At 37.4% G+C, this 12,489-nt stretch overlaps 1 long non-coding RNA gene across 2 annotated transcripts in view; it reads right to left on the bottom strand.

Moving 5' to 3' along the window:
* Nucleotides 1-12,489, bottom strand: part of LOC116638129 — a 306,058-nt gene that overhangs the window by 95,113 nt on the left and 198,456 nt on the right. The window lies entirely within an intron of this gene.

Here is a 12,489-nt window from a genome sequence, read left to right as displayed (position 1 = left end):
CTAATGTTAATAGATAAAATAATACAAACAGTGACTTAAATACGTATTTCCATTTTAATACATTTTAGCTCTATCCATGTCCAAGAGGTGTTGGTAAACTTTTTCTATAAAGGGTCAAATAGTGAACATTTTCAGGTTTGTAGGTCATATGGTCTCTGTCACAACTACTCAACTCAGTCATTGTAGTGTAAAAGCAACCATAGACAAAAAGCAAATGAATGAGTGTTGCTGGATTTGGTCCATGCCCATAGACTGCAGAGCCCTGACTTAGAGTTATGCATAATTTAGGATATTTTTATCTGAAAAACACTAAACTCTGACTTGCCCTAAACTGTACAGAAGACTAGCCATCTTGCCTAACAAGAAGTCCTGAGGAAGATCAGCCCCTGGGTTGCTTAGGCCCAGCAATGCCATGAAGGTCTAGGTTCTTTCCATGTTTCTTCTCTTCCACTTTCAGTATGTCAGTCTAGCTCACCCCATGGTTACAATATGGCTGTTGAGTTTCCACATATCACCTGTAAATACAATTCTTTCTAATCAAAAAAGACATAGTAAATTCTCCCCATCTACTAATTTGGAGTTCAGGAAAGAGGTCTAGATAAGAAATATAAATTTGAGAATGTTTTCATACAGACGGTATCAGAAACACAAGACTTAATGAGATCACAAAAAAGAGAAAATATATAGAGAAGAAAGTGGAACCAAGGGTTTAGTCCTTGGGATCCCACCAATAACAGGTTGGATGTAAAAGGGAATTATATAGCAAAAAGAACTGGGAAGGAGCAAGTGGTTAGGTAGAAGTAAAACCAAAAGAATGTTAAATTGTGGAAATCAAATTTTAAAAGGTTGTCAAGAGGAAGCAATTATCAATTATGTCAAATTTTCTTTTGGGACAAATTAGATGAAAGCTGATAATAAAACATCAATTTAAAACACAATTGAAGTCATTGGTGACATTGACAAGATAAGTTCTGGTAGAGTGGTGAGCATAAAATTATGACAAAAATAGGCTTATGAGAGATTGGGAGGAGAAAAATTGAAAAAAAAATCAGTAAAGACAAGTTTTTTGGAAGAATTTTAAAAGGGAGCAAAGGATAGTATCTGGTGGAGAAAGCTGGATCAAAGAAGAATTTTTCTTTTTTTAAGGCATATGCTTGATTTCAGATGGGCATGACCCAATAGTTAGGATCTAATGATATAGGACAGTGATGGTAAGATGACTACAGCAGTGTCCTTGAATAGAGGGAGAGATGGTAGAACATAGTGCACGCATGGAAGTTTGGCATGTGTAGGAGCATAGTAAGTCCATCTCTGATAACAGATATGTAAAGTATGCAGTGTAGATTCCACTAGCTAAGTGTATGTAGTAAGACTAGCTTATGGCAGTTCTTTATTGAGTGTTACAATTTCATCAGTGACAGAAAACAAGGAATTATACATCTATGCATTTGCTATGACTTCATGTTAGCAGACTAGACCTCCCCACTCCTGAGACACAGGATTTCGCTATATGATGAGATTTGCCCAAGGGGGCATTAACAGAGACATGTGAGCAGAGGCTTGAAATATACTGCACTATTGGTCTTGTTCTCCTGACTTTTATTCTAAGAACATGCTTCAGGCAGCTGCTGGTCTAAGTATAAGACATATACAGAAGACATAGAACTGACCTACTACTTTGAGCCAAGCACATCCTGAGCCTAGCCTAGCTCGGCAGAATGAGCTGACCTACAGACGCATATGTAAGAATAAATTATTGATGTTTTGTCCCTGAGTTGTAGAGTATTTCTATTAACCAAACAGTTCATAAATTAATCAGCAGGAAATGTTGAATACCTATTTTCTATCAAAATTTACCTCAAAAACGAAATTTTGCATCAACTCTCTAATAATGACAATTCTTCTCTATATGAAAACTGAGACAGAGTCAGTAATAATAAATTTTTAGAATTATGACACTACTTGGCATCAAAACTGTCCACTTTAAAATTTAAAGAGAAAAGACATTGCCAGGCTAACAAAGGCAGTTTACTTTTGAGTAGAAAAGTTTGAGTGATGGGAAAATCAGGCATAAAAAACAAAACTGGAGAAAGAAGTGATTTTTTAAATACAGCATATATTGGCAAGAGTTCTAAAATTGGAAACTATTCCAGTAATGGCCTAAATGACCTTGAGTAACTCATTGAACATCTTTGTTTTCAATTATCCTTGTGTATAACATGAATAGATTAGAATAGACATTCTCCTGTGCCCTTTGATGTTGTAAAATTCTGACCAATTTCCAGAATGTAAATAAGAACTAACAAGAATGAGCTCCTACTCTCAGGGTGAAGCTATCAGAAGTAGACGGTACTAGTAAAAAGATCCCTGTCAATGGCCAAAAACAGAAGTTAGGCAAGATCCCAAAGCTTTATTCTTCAATGAAGACTACAGGGTGATTCCTATTGGAAACAGAGTGAGAACTTGCTTATATACTTGTTTGATATAATCTGCCTTCCAAAATTCATTAATTAATATGGTGGCAAAACTCTTCTTTGAATACAAAAGCCAAGGTTCAGTATCTAAAATTGCCCAATACTTTGATATAATAATTCTTCTCTACCACATTTTTCTTATTTTATACTTGTAAACTAGTTGAACAGTGGGTCACAAAGACTGGGATACTTCTTTTTGCTCTCTGAAAACATAGCCATAATTCCCAAATAATATTGTCCTTCTTTGTAAGACAAATTACCAAGGCAATAGGTCAAAGATCTCATATCTATAAATTTGTGAGGCAGGCAGGGCAAGATAATATTACCCTCAGAAGAGAAAAGTAACTTACTTTCAGCCCTATCTCATACCCCTACTATGGCTGTACCTTCCCCATTACTTCCATTCATGCCTACTTTTATTTTTTTTTTTTTAGATTTTATTTATTTATTTATTTACTTACTTACTTACTTACTTACTTACTTACTTAACTTATTTGAGAGAGAGAGCACAAGCCCGGGGCAGGGGGGTGTGGAGAGGAGCAGAGGCAGAGGGAGAAGCAGACGCCCTGTTAAGCAGGGAGCCTGACGCTGGGCTCAATCCCAGGACCCTGAGATCATGACCTGAGCCAAAGGCAGACACTTAACCGACTGAGCCACCCAGGCACCCCCATACCTACCTTCAAAGTCACAGCTCAAATACCACCTCCTCCAAGGACCTGCTGTGATTGTTTCAGCTTATTAATCACCATTTTGATATTAAGTAATGTTGTATTTATTTAATAGCACACAAATAAGTAGTTTAATTATGCATTACCACAACAGAGATGACCATGAATTCCCCAAATACCATTCTTTCTTCGTTCAGCCTTCCAAATAGTGGAACTATGTGACTGAGATCTAACCAATTTTTTAAAAGATTTTTTATTTTTAAGTAATCTCTACACCCAACGTGGGGCTCAAACTCAAAACCCTGAGATCAAGAGTTGCATGCTCTACTGACTGAGCTAGCCAGGTGCCCCGAGATCTAACCAACTGTACGTGAATGGAAATGTGTAGGCACTTCCAAGCCTGGTTCATAAAGAACTCACATGTGACCCTCCACATTCTTCCCACTTTCTCTTGATATAGGTGGACACTATACCTTTGAAACTCACGTGTTGAGGATGGCAGAGCCACAGGGTAGAAAAATATACGGTTCCATAAATTATGACAGAGAGAATAGTCACCTGCAAATCAGGGGCATCCAGTTTTCCATTTTAGACTTTATGTGAGTAAGAAATAATCATCTACTGTGTAATGCCACTGTGATTTCACATTTTATCATTTTATCTAGCATTACAGTGAGTAGTATAAAATTGAGTACTTCGGAATGGGATTCTACTTTAACAATGAACTAAAATATTTGCCTTTTTTTAAGTGTTTAATATGTGTGTGTGATGCAGAACAAGGTAGAATATGGGAGAAACTATGCTTTGGGGAAATATTTGGTAAAGCAGATACTTTTGCTTACATGGAATGTAGATAACAGGTTCTCAGTGAGCCATGATTCTAGATGAAATTTCTGGAAAGAGTGAGAATTTTGTATATGTTGGTTATTTTGCCTGACGGTAGCAAGAAAAGAACTGGCCAATGTTTTGTAGGTTTTCAAGCAAAGGTCAAAGGGAATTGAGAGAAATCAGAGATAAAGGGTTCATATGGGTTCAGGAAAAAAAAAAGGGAGCCCTGAATGTTGAATAGTATAAAATAAGAATAAAAAGACACTGAGATACAAAGTCCCAGTAAAAATTCTTAGTTGAACAAAATGTTCCAGCCTTGAGGTAAATAAATCCCAGAATAAGGGGATACCCTCCCACCAACTGTATTGGTGGAACGCTTAAGATAAATTATAGAAACATTGAAAAGAACTTGTTCTACCAAAAGGGCAGAACCTTTAATGGTATTTAATTGCTTTAAATGATGAAGTAGCACAAGCTTCTAATAACAATAATGTCAGAGTGAATCAAAAAGCAGTGATTTTTCAATTATAGTGAGAGCACTATATAGTGCTAATGTTAATTCTCTCCACAGTTGTTCTGGGAAAACTCTCTAAACTTCTAAAATTATAGTGCCAAACTTCTACTTTTCCTTGCCTACCACCCCATCATTTCTTTGTCACTAATGACTTCATGATTACCAATTTTGATGGTATTTTCAATAATTTAGTTAAATAAATATATTTTTTTAGCTTCTCCCCTGTGCTGGGCGCTGTGAATAGAGAGATTAATGGAATATGGTTCTTATACTCAAGAATCTCCTATTCACGGGACATTGAATCAAAGTCAACTCTATAAAAATGCCCAATAAGAGTTACCACAGACAGATAGCAGCTACACTGTGCTGAGCATAGCATAATGTATAGGATTGTCAAATCACTATGTTGTACGACAGAAACTATATAACTAATGTAACGTGGTGTGCCAGCTATGCTTTAATTAAAAAATATGAGTTGCCACAACATTAAAATTACTATGAGACTCTAGAAAAGGGGATCAAATGGACAAGGGATAATCTCAGAGGTTTTAATGAAGATTTGGAATTAAAGTTAGACGTTAGAACCTACTGCTGCTAGCAGTTTGGCAGCAGGAATCACCTTGAAACCTTCTGCTTAAAAAAATTCTATAGAAATATTCTATAGCTTAAAAAAATCAGGTCACAGTCAAATCAACATCAGCCATTTATCAAAGGCAACTTATTTCCAGACATGTATTTGAGAATTTCACAATAAACACTTATTAGAAAAAATCTTGGAATATGAAGGAAGATGGAAATATAGTATACAGGCAGGTTTTGCAAATTGGATGATCAACGAAATGCCTGATACGATGTTTTACACGCAGATGTCAACATTTTATGATTATCTCTTACACATAGATAGCCACCTGCTTGAGATCTCCAGCTTATGCATACTCCCAAATTCAGCTTCTAAAATTCTAGTGGCCTTATTATAGGGTAATTCCTTTTGGCTAGTAAATTAAGTAACACATGTCCACTGAGGTCAAACCTTTCACCAATGACAATTTAAAAGTTTTGTTCTGGGGCGCCTGGATGTTCTGGGGTGCCAGTTAAGCATCTGACTCTTGGTTTCGACTCAGGTTGTGATCTCAGTGTGGAGTCTGCTTGAGACTCTCTCTCCCTCTCCCTTTGCCCCTTCCCTAACCTCTGCTCTCTTGCTCTAAAATAAATAAATGTTAAAAAAAAAAAAACCACGAAGTTTTGTTCTCACGGTGTCATCTCTAATATAGATAGGATTGGATAAGAGCATGGACTTCTGAACTCAAATACTATCTATGCAACTCACTAGGTTGTTTGACCTTAAACAAGTCATTTAACCTCTATCTTCTTATTTATTTATTTATTTTTATATTTTTAGATTTTGTTTATTTGAGATAGAGCAAGAGAGAGAGCATGAGCAGGGTGGGGCTGGGGTGGCTGGCAGAAAGTCAACCAATCATGCTGAAATTCTTTTTCCCACATGTAAAATGAATATTTAATTATAATATCCTGTTATTACTACTCCAGAGAGTTTCTTAAAGAATTAAATTAAATAAAAATAAAAGTAATCTTTAAAGTTAAAAAAATAGAATAAATGCCAATAATTAAAAGTATTTTATAACAACAGTGCTAGTAGTAATAATACTGTTTCTTGTAAACTTATGAACTTTCTTTAGGAATTCCCACTCTAGATTTTTTGGAGTGGCTGTGTTTACCTATTCTCAGAAGTAGGTTGGGATGCTAAGGTCCCCATCTCTCACCTGTGTAAATTATTAAGTAAATCTGGAATAATTGGTGTGCCTACTTAATGTTGGCCATTTTTGGGGTCAAATTTGGATATTTATTTATTCCTGACAACGTGGATGTTATAAGAAGGAATGGATTCAGGTTTTGTGAGGCCTAAAGTTTATACAATTTGGGGCTCTTTTAAGAAAGAGAATAGACAATTATGAATACAAAATGAGATATACAAGTTAATACACAATTAGAAAGAGAAAATAATTTAGAACAGATTTCAAATTAGAAAAGGCTAGTATCACAAGTCACTGAAAACAAATAAAACATAATACTTTCATTAATTATCTGCCTGACATACCTTTATACTGTGTAAATGTCTATAAGCCCTTTGATTGCCTCCTGGTATGAGTAAAATTTTATTATTTTCCTATAGAGATAATAAAAGAAAAATAGTGTCTTATCTTGCATGTTTTATTTGAATTTGTTTTTGTATTACTGATACTTCTAAAAGCATAATTCACCTTCTCAATTCATTATATGACAAAAAATTTACAGCCATATAATTTTAGGAAAGTCTATAGAAAATGTCTTAGTATATATGAGATACAAGATTTGGAAGAACTTTCTACAAACTAACTCTTGACTCTATGTATGCATCAGACTTTAGTTCTATTCTATTGTACACATACTTCCAGTGGGTAGAATAGGCTCCTACTGTGCACCTTCATTTTAAATCACCGGTGGAGTTGATACAGAGCAGTTAAGGTATTCCTAGAAACCATTCCTACCCTGGGCTGGGAATACCACTATTTCTGCATATAATTTTGAGCCACATAATTATATTTCCCTAAACTCAATCTGAAAGTATCTCTCACTCACTTTCCTCTTAGCGAGATCACAAAATTCCCTACAGTTGCTCCAGCGCTCCCCAACGTGAGGGGAACATGTGATAAGGCATGGGTTGGAGACAGTGGTCTACATTGCATGTGGTTAAAGTATCTTATAAAAATGTATAGCCACTCTGGAAAACAGTTTGGCAGTTTCTTCTAAAACTAAACATGCAATTATTAGATGACCTAGCAATTGTACTCTGAGGCATTTACACCAGAGAAATAAAGACTTATGTTCACATAAAAACCTGTCCATGAAGGTACATTACAGCTTTATTTGTAATAGCCAAAAAAGGGAAACCCAAATATCCTTCAGTTGGTGAAACAAATTGAAGTAATGTTAATAATGTTAATAATATGGAATACTACTATGGGTTGTAGATAAAATATTTTTATGTTCCTGCAGAGTTGGGCTTTCTGAATACATTTTGCTGAAAACGTAAGATCTGGGGCTGAGCAAGCCATGAGAACTTAATTTACAACTGTCAAGATAGCGCGGGAAACCCAGGGAGACCTACCTAACTCCAGAGGTATTCATTTACATTTCAAAAGAAAATAAAGATGGGGATCTTGAAGGCATCTCTAGGTCATAAAAGTCAGAGACACCATATCTCTCTGCATTTGGAGAGATATATTTACATTACAAAAGCTAGAGGGAGAAACCAGGGACTTTTATGTCCCCTCTCCAAGGAGGAAAGATTTTTCTCTCTCCTTTTGGGAGGAAAGGGGGAGCCAGCTACCTCTTTCTCTTGTACATACACAGAGAAAATCTATTTTATTCCATTCTTCACCAATGGTACAGACCTTTAAGTTTGTATGTATAGGAGTTTCGACCTGACTTCTATCATGCTGTCTCAAGAATAAGAATTGGTGGGTGGCATCCACATCATCACTATTTGATTTTTAAGTGAATAACGTTAATCTGTCTCTGATCCAGAATACTTCATGTGCATATTCAGGACAAAATGAATTATGATGAATACTAAAAACTCAACAACATTCATCAATATGAAGGAATGAGCTGTTGATAATGCAACAACTTAGATGTATATTGAGGGAATTATGCTAAGTTTAAAAAGAAAAAGAAAGTGGATTCCACAGGTTACATACTGTATGATTCCATTCGTATAACAATCTTGAAATAACAATAGACACATCGAACAGATTAATGGTTCCCAGGAGTGGGTATGGAAGGGAAGTGGGTATTGTTATAAACTGCATCTTGACTGTGATGGTGAATACAGAAACCTACATGTGTGATAAAATTGCATAGAACTAAACTCATGCGCGCGCACACACACACACACACACACACACACAAATGAACACATGTACAACTGGTAAAATTTGAGTAAGATCGGTGTATTGATTGTATCAATGTCACATTCCTGGTTTTGGTGTTTTAGTATCGCTTTGCAAGATGTTATCACTGGAGGAAACTGGGTGAAGGGAGCACAGGATCTCTCTGTATTATTTATTACAACTGCGTGTGAATCCATAATTAATCTCAAATTAAAATTTCAATGAAAATAGCATGAGCATGCCTTGGAAGGCTGTGTCCCTGAAGTTCACGCTCAGGCACTTTTTGGTCATTGTTTATGAGCAGAGCTGGACGCACTGTGACCTATACCGGTCTGGTTTGACCTTTCAGCCAGTGCCGATGTTAAATGTAGACTCCATGAGGGAAAGGAATTTGTGTTATTCATCACTGCATCCTCAGGAACTATTACTGTCTGGTATCAAGCAGATATTCCAGAGAATTAATGAGGTAAAAAAACAAAAAACAAAAACCCAAAAAACCCAAAACGAAACTACATGTATCCTGATTTTATCTCAACAGCGCCTGGCTATTTGGCTTTTACTTATTCATACCATGCCATTGCACTGCTCTAAAATAATGCGTTCTTAAATGACTTATCACCAAATAAACGTGGGGAGTCCTAGGTATATATGAAAGAGCTCCAGTCTGTTCTCAGTCCAGTGGTAAAGTAGCTGTAAAGCGAATTTCGTTTCAGACTTGGAAGAATGTCTCCGAGTAGACATATGGATCGATTCTTTGAGAATACCACCAGAGAATTAGCTGCTACAATGTTATTTCTGTTTCTTTCTTTCTTTCTTTCTTTTTTTTTTTTTTTTTCCTATTCTCAGCCAACTGGCAGATCTTCAAAGTCCTGGGACTACATTCCTTAACATCTTTTGAAATCTGTGGGTTAGAATCAACATTTGAGAGGGATGAATATAAAAGGCTTAGAAAGGTTCAATAACTTGCTCAGGGTCTCAGACAGTGAGCTGTGAGGTTGACACTTGAACTAAGGATTTTCTTTCTCTAAAATCTGTTATTATTCTATCATGAATGAACTTGTAAGCAATATATCTAGAAGAGTCCTTATATCTTCGGTCCTATGATAAAATATCTCCCTCTCTTAGGGTACTAAAAAACAACCTTTATAACTGAGTTTGTTTTGTTTTTGCTTTCTCATTTTAGAGCATCCACTAACTTAGGACAGCTCAAACCATTCACTTTTAGAAAGATATATGCAGCAGTCAGATATGATTACTATTTCTTAATAATTATGAGAATTATGAACTCTGGGGGAAAACCAAACTGGGCATTTCACTTTGTTAGGGAGTCTGGAGGATGAAAAGAGAAGGCAGAAAGTGGGGAGGAGAGGGGGGTGAGGAAGGCTCGGCCATTCCAGTAGGACGGGAAGGGACCCAACAGAAGTGTCTGGAGAACAAAAGCGAAGGGTTGTAGTGAAAGGAACCCCAGGGAAGTGTGGCAGCAGTCTTTAAAGGTTATTATAAAAATCACATCAGCTGCAATTAACTGACATAAGATTTTGAAAGAACTAACAAAACCGAAGTTAATCTTAAACAATTGGGAAAAGCAGATGGCAGGGGTAAGAATCGGAGCAAACATGTTGTCCCAGAGTACATGAAAGTTGTGATGAAAGTAAAGATCACAGCTGCACCAGTGACCAGAGAGGCTGGTGAGGAATGCCAGGGGCCCCAGGCGGAGCAGAGCTGATGCGCCCTACCTGCCCACTTCATGCTCTCTGCACTTCCACAACTGAAGAATGGCCTAAGGGATCATCTTCTCCAGCCTCCTCTTGGGCTACTAGGGAAACTGCGGTTCTACAGGGGGAAGTGATTTATGCAAGGTCACATTTTAAAGTCATCTAGTGGAGCCCTGGCCTTGTATGGATCCAACATCATCTTTTTTTATGTCATAATGCCTGTTATTTTTCACTCAGATTTAAACTGAAATTAGTGTAAAGTTATACACACGGATGTATGTATACACGCACACACATACAGGAAAGAGAGGAGGCATCTGGTCTATGGAAAATGGCTCTGTGCAGTTTGTTGTGGTTAGTTATCATGATGTCACAGGCAAGGACATGCATGGGATGGGAGTGGATCCCATGTATTGACCACAAACACCCCCTCATCTTCTCAAAGCTATTCAGTCTTTTGGAGCGTGATCTTTACTGCCTCCTCCCTCTCGCACAAAAATTCTTAAGATCTGGAAAAATAAACTGTGAGGACTTTAATTAATACACTTGATTGACACAGACATGAAGTAATGTAGTGAAATGGTTAAACCAAGGGCCTTAACATAGATAAGGTAGATTCAGTCTGCAACTCCCTTGTATTATCTGAGTGCTTTGGGGTAAATTATAAGAGATATTTAAGCCTCGGTTTTTGAGCTTATAAAATGAAGATGATAATATCAACTCCATAGAATTATGAGGGTTGAATTAAACCCAACATATCCAATAGGCTTTGCAAAGAGCTTGGCCCAGTTCTGGCAAAGAGAGAGTGTTCAATAAATTGTAGAGATTGTTACTGCTGTGAATGAGAAGATCCCTGAGAGGATGAGATACTTCTATATCCTTCCCCCAAGCAGGATAAGCCAGTCTTATGTCTGTCCCTGCTAAATAACCTCCTTCAGCGAATCTCAACTCCTTAATAACAAACATATGAACAGAGTCCCAAGAACTTATGGTGCTCTCTCTCTCTCCCAAGGCCAGAAAGAAAGAAAGAAAGAAAGGAAAAGAAAGGAGGGAGGGAGAGAGGAGAGAGAGAGAGAGAGAAAAGCAGGCAGGGAGGGAAGGAGGCAGGGAGGGAGAAAAGAAGGAAAGAAAGGGAAAAAAACTCCACAAAATTCCCTGTCTGCCAGTCATTTTATTTCTCTTTTCCCCTCCTAAGCCCTAATTATCTCTTTGGTCTAATTAACTCCTGTAGAGGGCTCTGGAGACAGCTGGGCAAAGAGAAGCATTTATTTTTGAAGTAAAGCAATTTTTGTTATCATTTTCAAAGCACTAAAGCACCTCTCTAAATTCAAGGCTTAGTGATGAGTACCTCTCACTGCAGAAACCAAATCAAGTAATGTGTCCATGCTCAGGACTGATCCGGAATAAATTTCTCACTTTTAAACAGATTTAAACTTCAAGAAGTAGAGTGAGCCTCAAACATACAGAGTGTTGGCAAAATTTTTATTCTCAACTAACCCAATACCTGCTTTCCTAAAAAACCCACCTAAAAAATTAACAACTCCTTACTATTGAAACATTTTCATTGGTACATTCTTACAATTCTCTGGGTAATTTTTTTTTAAGATTTTATTTATTTATTTGACAGAGAGAGAGACAGTGAGAGAGGGAACACAAGCAGGGGGAGTGGGAGAGGGAGAAGCAGGCTTCCCGCTGAGCCAGGAGCCCGACGTGGGACTCGGTCCCAGGACCCTGGGATCATGACCTGAGCCAAAGGCGCCCCCACTGGGTAATTTTTAAATGAAACTGTCATTTATAGCACTACTTGAGATTGAGTGGTCATGAGAGTTCTTTTCAGATGGTAACATTTAACCTGAAAACTTAATGACAAGAAAGACACTAGTGATGCAAAGCTCAGGCACGAAAAGTGGCAATGATCTGTGTTTCAAGGACCATAAAAAAAGCCAGTGTGGATAAAATGTAGAGGGGAAGGGGAAGAGTGGTAGGAGATGGTACGGGTGGGCAGGGGCTGGGTCGGGCCTCTGTGAGGAGAATGAACTGTGGCAGGGAGATAGGCTGGGAAGAGTTACATTTGTGAGCATGAAAGGGGGTGGTGGTTTGTTCTAAGGTGGGCACCTTGGATCAAAAAAAAAAAACAAAAAACATGTTGATTTGGGATGTGTTTCCAGGCAGAATCATTAGGATTATTGAGACTGGAATGGAGAGGGTGACACAAAGTGAGGAATGAAGGACAGCTTCTAGATTTGAGACTTTACAGCAACAGGGACAGTGACGCAATTGACGGAGATACTGAAGATGAGTGAGAGGTAGACTGAGAATATTACATTTGGCCATATTCCC

Source organism: Phoca vitulina, unplaced genomic scaffold (assembly GCF_004348235.1).
Source record: "Phoca vitulina isolate PV1807 unplaced genomic scaffold, GSC_HSeal_1.0 scaffold16, whole genome shotgun sequence".
In the NCBI taxonomy this organism is placed as follows: Eukaryota; Metazoa; Chordata; class Mammalia; order Carnivora; family Phocidae; genus Phoca; species Phoca vitulina.
The sequence above is the reverse complement of the archived record's forward strand: the minus strand, read 5'-3'. Positions and strand labels throughout refer to the sequence as shown.